This window comes from Carex rostrata, chromosome 5 (genome assembly GCF_964058835.1).
Source record: "Carex rostrata chromosome 5, lpCarRost1.2, whole genome shotgun sequence".
Taxonomy (NCBI): Eukaryota; Viridiplantae; Streptophyta; class Magnoliopsida; order Poales; family Cyperaceae; genus Carex; species Carex rostrata.
The window spans coordinates 8451457-8464551 of NC_135922.1; the positions used below are offsets into that span (position 1 = coordinate 8451457).

Consider the following 13095-nt stretch of genomic DNA (forward strand, 5'->3'; position numbering starts at 1 on the left):
GCATTCCACACAGCAGCAAATCTGTGTAGCTCTCTTGTTTATGTCTGTGTACAATCACTTATTCTGTAGTAGTGCGTGTAGAGATCCCACACATATTTCGGGTTTCCAAAAAATTAGGATTTATCCACAGTTTTTAAGTTAAATTGTCAAATGCGTGTATAATGTGCAGTGTACAATGACTATTTCTATAGTAGTGAATAATTATGTCCAACTTAATTAATCTTCGTGTGTAGTGGAAAGTCACAAATTCAAAATTCAATAGGTGTCTATATTGAAATGAATTGATGGCATATTTGAGTTTTTCTCGTGTTAAAACAATAATAATACCTCACACACATGATTTGTAACAAAAATAATGGATTACTAAAATTAAGTTAGGCCTATAATTTTTAATTTAAACTAGTGATCACATGTGATAACTTAATTAACCGCCTGTCGATCAAAAGCTTAATAATTAGATCATATTTGTGCATAACTGAGTATACATATTTTAGTGGATTTTGTTCCTCTCCATTATGCTTCTATATTAGTACTGAACAGTATGTTTTGGGAACAAATAAGGATAAAAACCAGCGGTTTAGTTATGTATTTGTATAGGTCAATTGGATTTACAACAGTTGGATGATAACTACTACAATTTATAATTAACCAATGTGTTTCATCATTATTGATAAAATGACATGGCAATTGGCACATATTTTTTTAACATAACAAAAAGCTGGCAAATTCCATTGCATCACGTATCCTACGTTTATGAATATTATATTGATTGACTTTGTTGGCTGACGAATTAGAAACCACAGAGGATAAATAAACTAGGGGTGCAAATGGATTGGATATTATGTCCTATATTAGAATATGTATTTGAATTTTATGAATTCCGCTATTCGAATCCGAACAATTATGGGATATAGATAGATATATATATAGATTATTAACATATATATACATATAGATTCTGGGATATAGATACATATATATACATATATAAATTATTCACATACATATCCATCAATTGCGTACAGTAATTAATATTCTTACAGAAAAACAATAATATATGTCCAACTTAATAATTGGATTAAAATTGCGAACTAATTTAACATTAATTAATCTTCATGTGTAGTGGAAAGTCGCAAATTCAAAATTCAATACGCGTCTACATTGAAATGAATTGATGGACTATTTGAGTTTTTCTCGTGTTTTAACAATAATACCTCACACAAAGGGGAGGTAGTACAATTTGCTAAAAAAAAGTTCTAGAGTTGTTGTACTCAAAGGTCGAGAGTTCGATTCCCCTCACATCTTCGCAGCTTCTGCGAAGGTTTTCAAAAAAATAAAAAAAATAAAAAATACCTCACACACATAATTTGTAACAAAAATGATGGATTACTAAAATTAAGCTAGGCCTATTGATCACATGGGGTAACTTAATTAAGCGCCTGTTGATCAAAAGCTTAATTAATTAGTTCATATTTGTGCATAACTGAGTAAAAAATACAAATTTTAGAGGATTTTGTTCCTCTCCATTATGCTTCTATATTAGTACTAAACAGTATGTTTTGGGAACAAATAAGGATAAAAACCAGCGGTTTAGTTATGTATTTGTATAGGTCAATTGGATTTACAACAGTTGGATGATAACTACTACAATTTATAATTAACCAATGTGTGTCATCATTGATAAAATGACATGGCAATTGGCACATATTTTTTTAACATAATAAAAAGCTGGCAAATTCCATTGCATCACGTATCCTACTTTTATGAATATTATATTGATTGACTTTGTTGGCTGACAACGTAATGCGAGGATCAGTGGCAACAAAAATTCGTGGTAAAAGGAACCGAGCAGCTGGCCCGAAATTTTGGATAATGCAAGGCTTTCGAATTTATTAATAAATTCAATTTGGCCCAGCAGCATTAAAAGCCCAAATCCAATTTTTTTTTTCCATTTATTATTTCTTTGCATAAGGGCCCAAAGCCCAAATATAAATTTCAGCCGAAACTATGCATATGGCCAAGCCCAAATCATCACAATTTGCACCTTGGCCCCTTGGTTTTACAAAAATTTCCCAAGGGCTGCCTATTTGCACAAACAATCCTATATTTATTGTATTTACAGAAAGGCCTCTGTCAGTTTCAATTCTGGTAAAACAAGTCAGCACCGTACCAGTAGTCTTTCTTTTGCAGTACAAGATGGAGTGTGGGGATGGGAAGAGCATATCCTACTGGTTTGACTCGTGGCAGGGACTTCCTCTAGTGGGTCCCAGAGTTGCAAGAGTGGGGCTGCACCGACCTAACTTATCGCTTTGTGAGGCTATTCCGCTGCTGGGTACGGTGCTACCAATACACTACTACATAATAAGAGATTGCACACGGACATAAATAGAGGAGCTACACGGATTTCCTTGCCGTGTAGACTGTGAGCATTTACAAAGCCTTGATAAATACACACGGATATTTATCCGTGTGCGATTACAAGAGAGCTACACGGATTATTACATAAACAGTCGTGATAGGATCACTATTTTTACACGGACGGTTTAGATAAATATCCGTGTACACATACTATTCTACACGGATTATTACACGAAACAGCTGAGTACAATACCTTGCCATTACCGAGCTACACGGATTATTACATAAATAGCCGTGTACGATTACTTTCTCTACACAGACGATTAGATAAATATCTGTATAAAATTACTATTCTACACGGATTGCTAAATAAACAGCTGAGTACAATACCTTGCCAGTGGCACTCTACCAAGGTATTACACGAATTATTACATAAACAACCGTGTACAATACCTTTCTTGATGTATTACGGTCACTCTTTCTACACTGACTTTGGTTAAATATCCGTGTAGAATTATCTAACTTTTTTATTTTTAATTTTGCTATTTTTTTGGCTAGCCTCGAATTTGCTAGCGATTTAAAATCAGATCCATTCCAAAACATAGAATTTTCAAAATCATAATACCAAAACCCCTGAGCAAAATTATACAAAACTATACAAAATTATACAACAAATTTGTACAAATCCATATTCTGGTTTACAAAATTCTGTTTTAAACCACCTTGCCCACATACTTCTAAACTCATCTATCTGGTCAATGCCGTAAGGATTTGGCTGTTTTTTGTACTACAAAAATACAAAATTATATAAGTTAGAAAAATACAATATAGCAACTACGTACAGTGAGAGAATCTGTAGGGTCTCAGGTTGACTGGTTTGATCTCTGTTTTGCTTTATAAAAATAATTGTAAATATGCAACTAATAAAAAAAAATTGAAGTAGAATAAGAGATTAGAGGAAATCAATATTGTATGGACAAGTCAAGGCAAACATATGAATGAATTTACAATTAATAATTACATACCGGCCATTGTGGAAATGACTCATGTAGTATTGTGACAAAGTGATACATAAAGGCCATCGTGTAATAACTGCATTCCCAACCCGCCACCTGTCGCGGGCACTGAAATTTTACATTTAGCGGCCTATGTTAGAATGACAATATTTTTTTGAACAAAAAATATGAAATTATAAAATTATAGTGTGCTCACCCTCAACCACTTCCAACTCAAGTTATTTTTTGACTTGCCCGAACTTTTCTTTCCTCCTTCAATAATATATTTGGCAAAAGACCTTACAAAATTGAGTGACTATAATTAGCAATTCCACAATTTGTAATACAATTAAAAAAAAAATCAAACCAAGTGAATTATTATTGCTTACTTTGATACAAAAGGGGCGATTGATTTAGCCCCTTGTGGTTTGATCCCGCATTAAGGCCGCTTAGTAGAATCCTTGACTGCCCCATAATTTAAGGTTGGCACAATCACAATCAAACACCAGTGGGCTCTGTGGGAGGAGAAGAATTGTAGTGTGATTAAACATTAGCATATAATAGTGACACAAGTGTTTGCTATGTGGTGTGATTTCTTGTTTTTTTTTTATATTTCACTTTTATTTTCTTTTTCTAATTCTTTAATTTATGACATAAGTTAAGGTTAGAAGTAACATACGCTTGGCAATATGGCAGGAGAAGAAATTTCTTGCCATCTGCATGAGCTCGATGCATTGCACGACACATGTAGTCGACACATTTATCCTCATTGTTGTGCAGTGTTTTCTTATTAAGTCTGACGGGGTCCAAAAATGCACTAAAGTTCACCTTACCTTTCACAAAATTCTTCTCAATTTTTCGGGCAAGGCACCTGAAAAAGCATCATATTACATTAGAATATATATTTGAGTGCTATACACATGATATAAATAATTTTTGGTCACTAACATGACGAAAACGGTGATGACTCCCACGTCGAGCCATTTATCGCTTGACGAGGCATAAAATAAGTCCTTGAATTCTTTGAACTCTAGCATGATAACCCCGCCGTCATGTAGAAACAGCCCAGATGGGACGGGGATGACAACTTTTGTCATGTCCTCGGGTGCCTTAATCAGGAAGTCTGACTCAGCAAATCTTTTGGCAAACGACTAGTCTCTTCCTCGGTGAGCCCCGTACGGTCTACCGGTATCGGCGCCCCGACTGGCGCAGCCCGAGATTCTGGCGCATCAACCCCGACCGGCGCATGATGAGATTGTGGCTAATCAGCCCCGACTGACGCATCAGCCCCCCGTACCGGTGACAAAGCATCGTCCGTAGTGTGGGCATTATCTCTTTGTGGCTGTATCAAATTTTGTACATTTTTCAAGTATTTCAAAAGAATTATTTCAATGTAACAAAAGATATTGTTTATTTAGAGATTACCTGATCCAAAAGAATCTGACTCTTGGGCCATTGGACAACTGACATGCGGGCATCATCAAGCATCGTCCTATCATCGGAAGGGACAGGAAGAGGTATGTGCTTAGCCCATCCCTCCATGACTATGTCAACCTATACATGGAGATGCACTAGTACAAAAAACCCCTTCACCGACCCTTAATCACTGACTGTTTTAAGCAAAGCATCAGTGTTTCTCATGCTACACTGACTCTTTTATTAAATAACAGTCAGCATCGCAGTTCAACACTAACGCTTTAAAAAACAGTCAGTGTTTGTTATCAACACTGACGGTTTTTCAAAAAACAGTCATTGTTGAGCACCAACACTGACTGTTTTTCAAGCGTCAGTGTTGATTACCAACATTGACGTTTTAAAAACAGTCAGTGTTGAGTACCAACACTGATGGTTTATAAAAACAGTCAGTGTTGGTTCTCAACACTGACTGTTTTTTGAAAAACCGTCAATGTTGATAATTTAGTGTAAGAATTCAGTTTATGTGTTGAGATTCATCGTTTTTTATATCTAAATAGCAATACTGTAAGAATCAAATTTTGAGTTAGTGTAAAATACAGCATCTTTTTGTGTGAAAGGTCATCAATTTAAATATTGGATGTGAAATCTGAATAAATAATGGAGTTTTGAAGACCAAACTCTATTTTTTTTCTAAAAATAAAATTCTAGCTTGCAATTAGATATAACCATTCTTTAGCTTGTGATAATTTTGGTGAGTCAATAAAAAAATGTTTGTGGAGAATGAAAATTCATTGGTATCTTACAAATTATTGCTCTAATTAAAAAGTTCAATTTGTCCATTTTTATTGAATAAATATGACACGTATGAAATTTAGCTCAATTAATAAAAAAAAATTAACTTTTCATCGAATAACATTTTTAAACGTTTGAGTTGTCATTTTTGTGTGAAATATATCATAACTGTTAGATGTAAGCAAGAACTGTCCTTGAGTAAATGTAAACAAATGCAATGGTCATTGCAAAATATCGTTCGTACTTAAAAGTCAAATTATACATACACTACAACAAAGTAGACATTTTTTGCGAGGGAAAAAGCGCTTTTACGATGGTCGTCCGTCGCAAAAAGAAAAAGTTGAACAATGAGAGTAGTCCGTCGCAAAAAGTCACTTTTTTATTCTCGCGAAAAATGTCTCATTCTTGTTGTGATATTTTAATAAATAATGACTTTTAATTTTTCTTCTATAGATGATCAATTAAATTCAGAATTCACTGTAAATTAGGATGCCCTGTCTAAATGATATATAATATATATTTAAAAAAAAAAAATTCAATGTATCAAATGAATTACTGGAGGATTACAAACACTGACTGTTTTTATTATAAGTTAGTATAATAACTTGTCATGTCTCACCTGTTTTTTATTTTTATAATTGACAAGTCAATTTCTTGATTGCCAAATATCAACAATAGACCAAATGTCTGCTTTGAGATGTTGGCTTAAATTATTTTTGTGACTCAAATCAATTTACAATTATAGTTGCTGAAATATATACCAACTATTTATATCTTAATTAATAATGTATCACCCAACAAACATGCATCTCAACACAAAGCAACTAAAGTTTAATTAGGATGATAGAATTGATTCATACAAAAAATATAGCATGAGACAAATTAAAAAAAAACAGTTGATGTTTGTACCAACACTGACTGTTTTTTAAAAAACAGTCGGTGTAAAACTGGAAGTGGAAAAAAAAAATTGGTGCGCAGATTGGGTCTGCAAACTGAATGAGATCTGTGCGCAAATTCAGTCTGCGAGCGTGGTAAAAATGAAATTATGGTAATTATTTAATTTCCATTTATGAGAGTGGTAATTAAAAAAATTTCGGCTCCGTTTGCTGTGTGGTGTGGCTAAGGTCCATTTGGAGTGAAAAGTGGATAGGATAGGATAGGATAGGATAGGATAGGATAGGATAGGATAGGATAGAGGGTATTTCACTATTTTGTCGGTATATGTTTCGTGTTTTGGTTTATTTTGTATTTTCATAATCGGATGCATGTGGGTTAATATATCAAAGTAGATCGGGCCGGATGCACGGATTTTTATTATTTTACTTCAATAATATAATAGAAGCTCTTCTGTATTTAATAAGAGGGAATTATATTATATTTTTTTTATTTTAATCTTAAATTTGACATTATAAACGTGATTTATATTATTCATAAATTAATCATTTCTATATGTTTCGTCGTACATCAAGTAACTTGCAATTTGAACGATTGAAGATTAATGATAGTAAAGTGATATAAAATTAAATTGATAAGCTATTTGTATGTCCAACAAGATATTTTTAATTGTTTTATTTTATTTTATTGAAACTATTTTTGTTAATTCGTTGTCAAAATTGTTAAAATAATCTCTGTCAAATGATTAATTCCTCCTCTTTAAACAATTCAGAAGTTCATATATAATTAGAACGTTTTTCAAATTGCGGAGTTATCGTTAGTGACCTTCAAAAAAAGATTGTGTCTAAGAAGTGATAACTCCGTATTATCTTAGTTGCATTTCTAAATCTTGCATGGTAAAGATAAAATTCGTTTAAGAACTGTTTTTTAAATAATCAAGCAAAAATTATTTATGATATTTTGTTCTTGATACTTTGGGAACGGCCAACATATTATTACATTCTCTTAAAAATTTGATATGAATATTCAAGTGAAACATAAGTTATAGACAATATGTGCATACTGGTGTTAGTAAAGTAGATAAAAACACCTGATGTCACAAGAAAACTAAATTAAATATTTAATTTGATTTTAGTCAGTTTTTCTTAACACGTGTAAAATATTATAATATTTTTGTTTTATTACAATGAATATTAAAGACACGTAAATAAATGTATATAAATGAAAATTTTAGTATATAGATTACCTTTAGAATGAAGTATATAAATGGAATGTTTAGTGATTAATTTAATGCAAAGTTCAGTGCAATCAATTTGAATGATGGAATTATCCTTCTCCATCAAGTGTGGAATACCAATATCTTTGTATCTCAAAAAAAAAAAAAAAAATTGTGTGATTTCAATAACTTATCTTCGATCTAATAAACATCACCCAACAACAGTTAGTACAATTAAGGTATCTTTACGTAAAAGCATAATAATATGTGATCACTAGAACTATAAATACGTATTTAATATTTCATGAGAAGAAGCTGAATTATATAAAAAAATAAAACATTAAAAAATAAAACAAAATTCAACAACAATTAGTATAGTGAAGGTTGCAACGAAAAGTGAAGCAATGGCCGCTACCTTCCTCATTCGGTCCCATATTTGCTTTACATGAAAAGCAGAGAGTGTTACATGTACTAAAATTGATATGATCACCGTGAAAATTTTATTAAATTGTCCTGAATCATGACGATTATACATATTGAATATCAGAACCACATTTGTTACGATTGCTGTGAATAGAACTGTGCTCCTCCATACAGCATGGCCACCACATCGATACCATAGGTAAGGTGGGCTACAAATTCCCATCGCCATGGATTGATGTATAAATGATTAGCAAATATCACTATGATTAAACCCTGCAGGGATAAAACTACCATTAAAGTCTTCCATTTTGTAGTAGATATATGGTTGGTTTCGAGATAAAAATAGCAAAGTATATCAAGGTATCATGTATGTTAGTTCCTAGATTGTTTGGGATTAAATTTGCAGAGATTAGGATAAAATCAACTGGGAGCAAGGGAACTACTATAGCTGAGGTTTTGATCTCTACTTTTTACATGGCAATATATTTGATTCTTTTTTCCCTCAATTTTGATGTACTTTTTCTGAGATGGAATGGGCCTTACCTTGAAAACAAAGATTATAGGTAAAACTAGGAACTAAGATATTATACCCACTTGTTGGGGAGAGTTTGAATTTTCTCTATTCAGTTTCTTCTGGAAGGAATATATAGTTGGTGATCCACGATTCACTTGGGTACATTCATGTAGGACCACTGTCATAGATATAAATTTATTTTTCAATCTTTTACTTTTTAAACAGATCAATTTATGTCATGATTTTAGTTGTTTCAAACGAAGATGTAAAACATGTGTAAAACAAAATAAGCAATTTAATTATTCATAAATTTAAGTAGCAATCATGTTTGATTGCAGAGTGCGAGATGGAATAATCTCCTTACTCCACACTTAAGTTCTCAAACAAGATGTAAAAAGTAGGAGTAAGATGCAATTACAGTGGAATAAGTTAAACCTTGATCTTTGTTAGAGATTAGTTTACTTCACATTTTCTCTGCTTGTAAGGTTCACTGTCATTGACAAAAATTTATTTCCAAATTGCTCTCTCCTTCAAACAAATTAATTTAAATCAATTACATAAAAAGTGAAACTAGATGTGAAACAAAATAAGTACGATAATTAAAGCAAGTATCATAATGCATGCCTTTTAAATTGAAGTAGCAATCAAACGTAACCTACATCTAAATCAATTAACTAAATTAATTCAACTGCAATAGAGCTCATCCAATGACGCTCACTCGAACTTGCAAAAATACCCGAAAAATCAAGAAACATTTCTTACATTTTTTTATAAGGGGCTTAATTGGAGTAACACCCGCTTGTTGGGTAGAGTTTACATTTTCTCAGCAAAGCTAAATAATTTAGGCCAGGATATCCGAAATACGTACAATTTGAGTGTGATACAATTATTTTTCCAAATTGTGTATCTTGTTTGATTCTTAATTAGTAGTTTTATATAATTATTTTCATTTTTGTTTATAATAATAGTAATAATAATATTTTTTTTATTAATTATTATTATTATTATTGTTATTATTATTATGTTTGATAAGTCTACTGCACGTGGGGAACGATCGATGCGGTCAGCTTTTACTTGGTCTATTCCAAGCCTATTTTGACACGTAACTGTTGGCAGAGGTAGGGGCCCATTGACCTGGACGCACACAGTAGTTGCAGTGAATGTTCCAAAAGAAGAAAAAATGAATGAGAAGAGTAGAATGATACGGACACCTGTTAATTGGGTACACTCATATAGTTGCGCTGAAAGTTCCAAGGGAAGACAAAAATGAGGAGGAGGCTGGATTCGGAAAGTTGTGATACTTTTTTTTTTTTTTCATATAGTTGCGCTGAAAGTTTCAAGGGAAGACAAAAATGAGGATGAGGCTGGATTCGGAAAGTTGTGATACTTTTTTTTTTTTTTCTGAATGAGCAAGTTGTTTATGGGACCCACATACATTAGGATGTTTTGGAAGGATTCTTTCATAATTAAGGGACCCACATACATTAAATTCTCCATGAATAGCCCCACAAAATTGAAAATTTATAAAGAGTAGAATCAAATTGTTGGTGAGAGTATCTCTGACAAGTAGGCTAGACATGATTAGTTCTTAGCTGGAAAGTTCTGGTTGGGATTCCCAATCAATTAATGGGCTATCAAGTTTTGAATTTCATTGATTCAAGGACTATTCTATTTTGGTAGAATTTCGTGGAGACAATTTTTGAATTATACATTTCAAAAGGATGAAGTTCCAAAACATTTTATTTTTTATATATAACCTTATATAATCTTAAATTACTATCCCTTATATAATCTTAAATTACTATCCAGTCGTTGATTCATTTGAACCCTCTATGAAATCTAAACTGGCTTTTGCATACAAATAAATATTTTTCTTAACCCTCATTCTAATTAAATATAAATCTCTGTCCCTATCTCTCTCACCCTTTTCTCCATCAATAGGGTTAAAATGCACCAATGTTTATTGCTCCAATCATGCTCCACTAGTGGAAAAACATGAATCAGGATCGGCCTATCTGGATCGGTTATATGAAACAACCGATACTAATACCTATCTGGATCGGTTTTCTGAACAAAACCGATCCTAAAAACTAGTTAGATCGGGTTTTTTAGTCAACCGATCCTAATTTGTGAACTATCAGGATCAGTTGTTCTAAAAAACCGTTCCTAATAGTTAAACTATTAGGATCGGTTGTTTAGAACAACTGATCCTGATACTATCAGGATCGGTTTTTCTAAACAACCGATCCTAATAGTTTAACTATTAGGATCGGTTTTTTAGAACAACTGATCCTGATACAATTTTTTTTTTATAAATTGGTACTGCAAAAAAAAAAAAAAAATCAGGGTCGGTTTTTTATAAAAAACCGACCCTGATTAATTTCTTTTTTTTTTTTTTTTTTTGCAGAACCAACTTTGAAAAAAAAAATTGTATCAGGATCGGTTTTATTTCTAAAAACCGATCCTGATAGTATCTGGATCGGTTTTTAGCAATAAAACCGATCCTGATAGTATCTGGATCGGTTTTTAGCAATAAAACCGATCCAGATAGTTAAATGGAATGCAGACCGTTCATTTTTGCATGATCATCCAACGGTGGGTCTGTAATTAAATGACATGTAATAATTTTTAAAATGATCAAGATATAACATGGAACATTAATAACGTAAAAGTGCCGAAGACCCGACAACTGTAAGTCTTGATCCAACGTAAACTATTTACGGCCGTGCGATGTTGCTATATTGTTTTGCTTTGATGAACTAGTAAATGAATCCCGAATTGTATCAAATTTTATAATGGTGAAATTAATATGACATTCTTTCATTTTAACGGTTCCGATCGACCAAATGCTAATGTTCGTATTCGTTCCTTCACAACCCCACACAACAAGGGTTCAAGTCCTATGTATATTATTATATGGCACAAGTCATTGATGCATCATGCATGATTGTATAAAAAAATTCAATAGTCAAAATGACTTCAAAATGAAATATCAATGTCAAATAATTAATTATATTATCACATAAATTTTAATAATATAAATTACATTAATTTTCATCAAAATTACATTAATGAAATATCAATGTCAAATAGTACCTATTTGCTGTTTAATATTATTTAAGTAGAATTTGAAAATTAAATAAAATTTCTATTAAATAATTAACTTATATTTCTAATATGTAATTTTTTATATTTATTTAAACATAACCATATGAAAAGATTTTCCAAATAAAAGAAAAAAATAATCTGGATCGGTTTTATTGCTAAAAACCGATCCAAATACTATCAGGATCGGTTTTTAGCAATAAAACCGATCCTGATACTATTTTTTTTTTCAAAGTCGGTTCTGCAAAAAAAAAAAAAATAATAATAATAATAATCAGGGTCGGTTTTTTATAAAAAACCGACCCTGATTTTTTTTTTTTTTTTTTTTTTTTGCAGAACCAACTTTGAAAAAAAAAATTGTATCAGGATCGATTTTTTATAATAAAAAACCGATCATGATACTATTTTTTTTTCAAAAAAATTAGTATCAGGATCGGTTTTTTTATAAAAACCGATCCTGATACTATTAGGATCGGTTCTTTATAAACAACCGATCCTAATGATAACTTCCTATATAACCAGCTTAGCTAGGGTTCTTCTTATTTTCATTTCGCGCCTCTCATTTTCAATTTAGCGTCTCTGTCTCCGTATCTCCCTCTCAAATCCTCAGTACTCTGTCTCTCTCTCTCTCTGTCTTCGTCTCTCCCTCTCCTCCGTGTCTCTCTCTCTCTTTCTCTCCGTCTCTTCCTCTCAAATCCGAGCTCTCGCACCTCCGGCTCAATTGTGCTAGTTTTTAATTTTTTTTATTGTTTCAAAAATTAATTAATGGTGTTTGTATATTGTTTTACAGTTTTGAGGACATCTCTCTCAAGTTACTTAATCATCCGGCCGATCAACTATTATGGTATTAGCTTTATCTAATTTTCTCATTATTATACTTTTAAAACACATTTTTTTGTATTTTTTATTGGAAAATGTTTTTCCATCTAATTGTTACCTTTGTTTTTGTTTTTAGGGTCTTTTTTAATCTCAAGTGATGTGATTGCAAAAGAGGTAATTATTGATTTTTTTATTGTTGTGCTTTACATTAATTGCATAAATGTGTATATTGTATAAATGTGTGTTAATTGAAGAAATAGCCCAATTAGTCAATTGTATGTTTGTTAATTAATTTTTTTTTGGATTTAAATTTCTTGTTATAATATGTAATGCTTCACAAAACTTTGTATGAAGTACATGAATTTTTTGTAATAGTTTAAGATGTGTATGATAATTAATTTAGAATGTGTATATGATATTTAATTGATTATTGCTTCTTACTGTGCAAAAAAAAAATTTAGGATGCTGGCCAGCAAAATATATATGGAAGCTGGTCAAATAAATAAAAATATATTTTTTAGCTTCAATAAAACATCAGGATCGGTTATTTTAAACAACCGATC

General features: G+C 31.8%; 1 protein-coding gene across 1 annotated transcript in view; it reads left to right on the forward strand.

Annotated features, from left to right (window-relative positions):
* LOC144554042 (putative disease resistance protein RGA3) overlaps window positions 1–13095 on the forward strand; it is a 147131-nt gene that overhangs the window by 81816 nt on the left and 52220 nt on the right. The window lies entirely within an intron of this gene.